The following is an 8,565-nucleotide window of genomic DNA, read 5'->3' as shown; positions in this document are numbered from 1 at the left end:
GAATCGCCACAGTATTGAAGGCAAAGATGGCCCAACGAAATACTAATGGTGTTGTCATAATAATCTGGCCACTCAGTGTATATATACTTGTGCCCCAGTGCCCAAAATTCGTGCATGGGGGCGGTGCGGTGTCTCTCAGCCCTGCCTGGACCCTCTCCAATCTGGGACCCCTTAGGGGTGGTCCGACTGCTCGTTTAGGCATGATTTCTGGGATCGGGCCTAAACTAGCAGTCAGACATCCCTCTCACCATCCTGGACTGCTGGCTCCTAACTGCTCACCTGCCTGATTGCCCCTAACCACTCTGCTTGCCGGCCTGTGTACTCGCAACTGCACCCCAGCCATCTGTCTTAACCTCAACTGCCCCCCTTGCTGGCCTGGTCATCCTCAACTGCCCCGCACAGCTGGTCTGCTCTCCCCCAACTGGACCCCAATGCTGTCCTGCTCGACCCCAATTGCCCACAACTACCGGCCTGTTCCCCCCATCTGCCCTTCCCGCTGGCCTGCTTGCCCCCCAACTGACCCCCCTGATGGCCTGCTTGCTCCCAACTGCCCCCTACTGCCGGCCTGCTTTCTGCCAGCTGCTTGCCCCCAGCTCCTGGCCTAATCACACCTAACTGCCTCTACCTCGGCCCCGCCACCATGGCTTTGTCCGGAAGGACGTCTGTAAGGTCTCCTGGTCTAATTAGCATATTACCCTTTTATTAGTAAAGATGTTATGTGCAATAAACATTAATATTTCAAGAAAAACTTTTAAATATAATATTATATGTAATAAATATTAATATTTCAAGGAAAAAAGATTTAAAATATAATAATATTACCAAAACTATACTAACATAGTATATCACAAAAGTTGTAGAAATATTAAAAATCTGCAAATAACAGGATTACTTCTATTATATTCTAAAATAGTTTTTGCTCTGGCTCTATTTTTTGTTCATCAGTTTACATTTTTCATTATATTCCACAAATGAGTGAGCTCACATGATATTTGTCTTTCTCCAACTGGCTTATTTTGCTTAGCATAATGCTCTCCAGGTCCATCCATGCTGTTGCAAATGGTAAAAGTTCCTTCTCTTTTACAGCAGCATAGTATTCCATTGTATAGATGTACCACGGTTTTCTAATCCACTCATCTGCGAAGTGGGGCACTTAGGCTGTTTCCAAATCTTAGCTCTTGTACATTGTGCTGCTATGAACAGAGGGGTGCGTATGTCCTTTCTCATTGGTGTTTCTGATTTCTTGGGATATAGTCCTACGAGTGGGTTTACTGAGTCAAATGGGAGTTCCATTTTTAATTATTTGAGGAAACTCCACACTGTCTTCCACAGTGGTTGCACCAGTCTGCATTCCCACCAGCAGTGCAAGAGGGTTCCTTTTTCTCCCCATCCTCACCAGCACTTGTGTTTGTTGATTTGTTGATGATTACCATTCTGACAGGTGTGAGATGGTATGTCCTTATCGTTTTGATTTTCATCTATCAGATGATTATTGCTATGACGTATGTCTGATATTTTGCTGCCTATGATTCTTCTAAGATTTTTATGGTTTCCCGCCTTATGTTTAAATCCTTTATCCATTTTGAGTTTATTTTTGTGTTTGGTGTAAGTTGTTGGTCTAGTTTCATTTTTTTTTTGCTTGTATCCATCCAATTTTCCCAACACCATTTATTGAAGAGACTGTCTTGACTCCATTGTATCCTCTTGTCTCCTTTGTCAAATATGAATTGAGATTAATGGCCTGGGTTGATTTCTGGATTCTCTGTTTGATTTCATTAGTCTACACATCTGTTCTTGTGCCAGTACCAGGCAGTTTTGAGAACTGAGGCTTTGTAATATGCCTTGATATCTGGTATTGTGAGCCCTCCAACTTTGTTGTTCTGTCACAGGATTGCTGTGGCTATTCGGGGTCTTTTAAAATTCCATATGAATTTTTGGAGAGTTTGTTATAGGTCTGTGAAATATTCCATTTGTATCTTAATGGGATTTTCATTGAACCTATAGATTGCTACCAGTGGTATGGACATTTTAATGATGTTGATTCTCCCAATCCATGAACACAGTATATCCTTCCATTTGTTTATGTCTTCCTCTATCTCTTTCTTCAACATCCTGTAGTTTTCAGAGTACAGGTGCTTTACCTCGTGAGTTAAGTTTATTCCTAGGTCTCTTAATTATTTTGGTGCAGGGGTAAATGGGATTGTTTTACTAGTTTCTGTCTGTGTGAGTTCATTATTGGTAGGTTTTCTGAAATAGTCTGAGGAATATCCTAGTAGGTGTTAGTTCTTTTTTGAATGTTTGGTAAAACTCCCCTGTGAAGCCGTTTCTTGGACGATTGGAGACTTTGACTATGTTTTCATATGTCTCTTGGCCTTCTGTATGTCCTCTTTCGAAAAGTATCTAGTTAGGTCCTTTGCCCATTTTTTGATTGGATTATTTATCTTCCTTTTGTTAAGCTGTAGGAGTTCTCTGTAAATTTTGAAGAATAAACCCTTGTTGGAGATAACTTTGGCAAATGTGTTCTCCCATGCAGTGGGCTTTCTTGTTCTTTTGGTTGATGCTTTATCTTTTGATGTAGTCCCATTTTGTTCTTTTCTCCTTAGTTTTCATTGCCCTAGGAGCTGTATGGGTCAAGATATTGCTATACTTTATTTTAAAGACTTCAAATAAATTCAGACTTTGAGAAAATTTGATGTAGTTAAGTAATTCCATTAGTGTGCTGAACACATTCAACCATTCAAACATTCAATTCTATGCATAATTTTTATATCTGCATAAATCTAATTTCTCTTTTTTAAAATCTATTTCTATTGATTTAGGAGAAGAAGGGAGAGGGAGAGATAGAAACATCAGTGATGAGAGAGAATCATTGACGATCTGCCTCCTGCATGCCCCACATTGGGGATTGAACTGGGCATGTGCCCTGACCAGGAATTGAACCGCAACTTCCTGCTTCCTAGGTCGGTGCACCACCCGAGAGTCATGCCGGCTTGGCCATTTTCTCTTTTTTTAAGTTCTATTTGAACATAATGTCATGGTCATGGCTTGCTCTCCAGGTTGATGTTTAGTGAAAAGGCTCCACTAGGTAGTTTACAGGTTAAATTTATTATTTATTAAATTAGGAGTAGCCCCTGTCTATGGGCACTGGCCTCTGTGAAGTCATGGTTCCCTTCTGCCGATCTGCGCCTCTTCTTGAGGCTTCTAGCATTTTGTGTCTGCCTTCAGCAGTGACACGCGTTTACGACACTCTGACCTGTCGGGCCGAACTCACCTGCACCCACAATTGAAGCCGCCCCCCATAACCTGCTCTTCCCCCCAAGGTTTCCCCTTCCAGCTCCTTGTCCTCAGAGATTGATCTTTTCCATCTAGTGGCTGCGTGGCCGGTCACAGCTGCTGGGTCTCCGGGTCTTCCTTCCCAGGTCCCGCGGGACTGCGTCTGGCAGGTCTCCCTTCCAGGCTGCCCCTTCCACAGGGCTCCACGCCCCCACCTGGTGCTGCTCCCGCCCCCTCCTCTGGCTCAGCTGCGCTTCAGAATGAGGGCTGTGGGATGTGCAGCGCTGCAGACAGATGTGCGGTGCTCTGTTTCCAAGGAGCCAGACGGCTGCTGGCCGAGGCGGTTGTCCTGGACTGAGAAGGCGAGAGGGTGGCTCACAGGCAGGTCCCAGTGCTGTGGCGGGTTGCTCTGGGCTGCAGCCAGCAGTCCGCGTGGCCCTGTGCCAATCCTGCACACTCAGACCGGGTCTTACAGGGTGTGTCCCGTGGCCGTGAGTGTCCTACCAGGTGTGCGTTGATGCGCTGGTTTTAAAAGGACTGACTCTTTCAGCATAAACGCCTCAGCTGGCTGAACAGAAGGGTCCCTGAGAGGAGCGCGCTGCCACGATGGTCAGGTGTGTGCGATGACGCTGGGTCTGTTTCACTCGTGCAGGTCGGAGCTCCCTCTCTGGAGGCCGCGCTGAGGAAGTTGGATGCCATCTATAGAAAGGGAAGCGGAGGCACAGAGGGTGGCAGCCGGCTCACCGTCCTTGCCCTTTTGTATGACTTCCACCTGCTACAGTCTCTCCGCATCTTCCACATTTTGGAAAAACTGACTAGAACTTTCACAGAGAAAGATAAGGAACTGATCCTGTTCAGGCTGAGAAGTGGGGATTTTCATTGAGAAAACACGATGCTGTGTCCCTGGCAATGATCAGAGAGACCAGGGCCAAAGCCCGCGGGGCAGGCAGCACCTTCCAGGACCAGATCAAGGACAATGGGTCCCTCGACCTGCCTCCTAAGTGCTCAGATGCTGACCAGCAGGTGAAATAAGTGGGTAAATGCTGTGTGTCATGCCCCAGCCATCTGTTATCGTCTGCTCCTGGGATGAAGATGTTTTTATTGTGAGTGTGTGAGCAAACCTTCTTCCTTTACTAAAACTCGGGTATTTTGTGTGTTTAAGAATCGATTTAATTCACACTCATCTGTTCAACAACTGTTCACTGAGGAAGGCCGTGTGGCTCGGGGCTCAGGTGTCAGCCGACCTGGACTTCTGGCTCAGCAGTGGACAGCAATGTGACCTGAGTCTTCCAAGCCTCAGTTTCCCCTTGTAGAACACAGGGCTGAGCAGAGCTCCTGCCTCTTTTCCTTTTGTGCAGATCAGAGAAAGGGGAGGGCGGGGGAGCCCCTAGGGATGTGTGAGGAGCAGGGAGAGGGTGCGTGTGGGGCCCACAGGGGAGCAGGGCAGAGGCCGGTGCAAGGACTTGGGCTTTGATCCTGGAGGCCCCTGGAGGGTTCTGAGTGGGAAAATGGCCTGGGAAGGGTTCGTGCTAACGGTCACCTTGGCTACAACGTAAAAGACGGAGGTGGTCAGGCAGGAAGACCCCCTTCAGGGGTCAGAGACGGTGGTGGGAGGATTAGCTCTGTGGTAGTGGATGTGGGTGTGGGAGAGGGTGTGGGAGTTGGAACTGACCAGGCGGAGAATGGGTGGGAGGGAAGGCGGGGTCAGCGCATGTTCTCAGCTGGGCCTTTAGTGGACAGCACTACATGCAGGAGACACAGGCTGAAAAGGGAGGACGGGACCATCCTGAAACCTGAAATGCTCACGGGAGGTGCTGTGGTCTGAGCCCTCTGAGGGCGCACAGCCCTTAATATACGCGGTGGACACTGTGAATGGGTGGGTGTGATGCTGTGTGAATGCTATCACTGAAAAGTGAATACTTGGAGAAATCTCAGACAGGGGTGTCTGGGAGGTCTCTGAATTGTTCTTGCAACTTTTCTCTCAGTGTGACATTCTTTCCAGCTGAAAAGTTAAAGAGTGAACAGGCCAGGGGTGGGGAGGGAATGGCCAGTGTCGTGGAGAGGAGGGGTGGCTCAGCGCACAGGGCCAGGAGGGAGGAGTGCAGGGAGGGGGGAGAACCAGGGGGAGGAGGGGGTGGAGTGGAGCAGGAGAGGGAAGGGGAGCTCTGTGGATAGTGGTCCAGGCCCCGGTGGAGGTCTGGCGGGGTCCGGTGCCGGGTCATGTTAAAAGGCTGCAGAGGCTGGAGTGGGGATGGTCTGCCGGCGACCATCGGGTTTATCAGCAGTGGGGGCCACGTGCAGAGTTGGTTTGTTTCTTCCCAAGTTGAAGTGATGACCATTTGAAATGATGGCTCTCTCTTTCTTTTCTTTATGTTTTTAAGGTTCGCTGTGTGCTGGAAACGATGTTGGTTCTGGAGAACAGTGGCGTGCAGAGGATTCCGGGCTGTGAGCCTGAGCCTGTGGAGAAACTGAGGAAATTGCTTAGAGGGGAAGCGAGTTCCCTGTGGACGTGGACCCAGCGTGGAAGGGTGGGAGGTAGTTGGAGCCGCGAGGCGGGTGCCCGGCCTGGTCAGCACGAGTTGCGAGGGATCGAATGGCAGCTGTGTTTCTGCGGTGAGACCCTGGGAGGGGCCCGTGTGCAGTGAGTCCCTGTGAGATCAGCGTCCCCCACACTTAGCCGGTGGTGCTGGACTCGGCTGTGCAGCAGAATCACCAGAGACCTTCTGACCACTTTGGAAGAGGGCCCACCAGGACCGGAGGCGTTAGCCCAGCAGGAGAGGGGCTTGTCTGTGTAACCTCCCCAGGTATTTTTACGTGGGGCCACAGCAGAGACCCACTGCCCTCTCCAGTCGGGGCGTCCTCTACCCTTATTTATTTATTCATTTTTTTGAGGAGAATTCTTATTTTATATGTACTTTTATTGATTTCACAGAAAACTGGAGACGCAGCGCGAAAGAGAAACGCCAGTGATGAGAACCATTGCTTGGCTCTCTCCCGGACACCCCGCATTGGGGATGGAGGCCACAACTGGGACTTGGGCCCCAACCTGGAAGCCACCATAACTGCCTGGTTCTGGTTCATAGGTTGACACTCAGCCACTGAACCAGGCCGACCAGGCTCGGGTGCCGGTAAAACTGCTTGTATAACGAAAAGAATGGTATTGCTGGTTTAGTTAGCTTCAAGGTATTCTTTGAAACTATGGGAGAAGTTGCTAAGAACTGATAACTGAAAATTTGAGACTGACTTTCTACGACCTAATGGAACCCATTTTTTTCTTTAAATCCGATGCCAAGGATGTGCTTATTGATTTGAGAGAGAGAATCATTGATGTGAGAGAAAAGCATCAATTGGTTGCCTCTCATACACACTCCCACTGGAGACTGAACGCCCAACCTAGGTATGTGGCCTGACCGGGAATTGAAGCCACAGCCTTTCCGTGTAGAGAATGATGCTCCAACAAACTGATCCACACAGTCCATGTCATGGAACCAATTTTAAAATATATATATATATTTTATTGATTTTTTACAGACAGGAAGGGAGAGGGATAGCGAGTTAGAAACATCGATGAGAGAGCAACATCAATCAGCTGCCTCCTGCACACCCCCTATTGGAAATGTGCCTACAACCAAGGTACATGCCCTTGCCCGGAATGGAACCTGGGACACTTCAGTCCACAGGCCGACGCTCCATCCACTGAGCCAAACTGGTCAGGGCATGGAACCAATTTTTAGGAAAGAAAACGTTGTTACTCCTAACCTTTGTGCATATCCGTGGTCCAAAATACAGCTCAGTCCATGGGAGTTCATGGAACACCTTGATGACTTTGAGTTGATTGAATGAGATGCAATGTGTGCAATGTGCTCATCACTGTGCCAGGCTTGTGCTCACTCTTTTGTGGTTTCAGTCGGCCTCATCCTGTTTTCTATCTCATTCTTATGTATTTTCCTTAAAGTAGCTCTAGGCTCATAAAGTTTGCATCGTTTCTCTAAAATGTTGGCCCTGAAAATTGGGAGCAGAGAGTTTCAAATTTTATCATCCAGTTAATATCTCATTGCCATAAATTCATCAATTCAACTGGTCTTGAAATCTTGATTTGCATAATGATAACGAAATAATTTTCAATATATCAAGACTCCTTAAATTATATGTTATTTGCTGTGTTCTCAGTTCAGGTCACTGCATCTATAAATTTGTTTCCAGGTTAGATCACATTTGTTGGACATTAATTTAAATCCCACAAATGAAGGCGGTTAGATTTATGGAATAGCTTCTATACGAGGAATTGATTGAGGTAGTTATGAAAAAGTAACCCCTTTAGGTGGAATTTTTTTTTCATTTTTGTTCTTTTGTTTGGGGGCAGGAATAGACTACTGGGGACTCGCTATGATTACAAGGAATATTAATGGTGCTCTGTTAACCATGATTGTTCTGTTCTAACTAGAGAAAGCACGTTCTAATGTGGTGGAGAGTTGTCCGCCCTGGGACATGGGAGCTAACAAGGGAATGCAGGCCACCCTTCTTTCCTGGAACGGCCTAGATCAGCAACCTCGTTGCCTGTAATCTGGTCCAGGAGCCACCCGGCCTCTGCCAACCCCCAGCCCGAGTTGCCTGTAACCTGTAACCACTATACCTTCCTACTTTCCTGGGCCTGAAGTTTCTACTTTCCCATGGGATCTTTGTCCTTCTAACCAAGATAAGCAGCTGGCTTATGTGCGCCGGGGGGCAGGGGGTAGAGCAGACGTTTGTGGGTGACCTGCTGCTCTCCCTTCTGCTGCAATCATGGAATAAACGCTCATACATGAGTCAACCCTGTCTCTGCTTCATTGGCTCAAGGAGTGACCAGCAGCCCGGACCCATTGCTTGTCCAGTTTCACTTTCAGTAATTTTATTTTTAATATATTTTATTGATTTTTTACAGAGAGGAAGGGAGAGGGATAGAGAGTTAGAAACATCAATGAGAGAGAAACATCGATCGGCTGCCTCTTTCACACTCCCTACTTGGGATGAGCCCGCAACCAAGGTACATGCCCTTGACCAAAATCGAACCTGGGACCCTTTAGTCCGCAGGCCAATGCTCTGTCCACTGAAACAAACAGGTTAGGGCTTCAGTAATTTTATAACAGACATTGGAGCTGGATAATTCATCTAAATGCTAATCAGTACTCCCCCCCCACACACACCCCATCTAAGTCCAAAGATTTCATCTACTTTAAACAATTTAAATTTATCTTAAATTAAGAATGAGGTGTTTTTTTTATTAACCTAAGTAAAACCATTACTAGTTTAGAA

This window comes from Myotis myotis, unplaced genomic scaffold (assembly GCF_014108235.1).
Source record: "Myotis myotis isolate mMyoMyo1 unplaced genomic scaffold, mMyoMyo1.p scaffold_m19_p_60, whole genome shotgun sequence".
NCBI classification, from domain to species: Eukaryota; Metazoa; Chordata; class Mammalia; order Chiroptera; family Vespertilionidae; genus Myotis; species Myotis myotis.
This window is presented reverse-complemented; position numbering follows the sequence as displayed.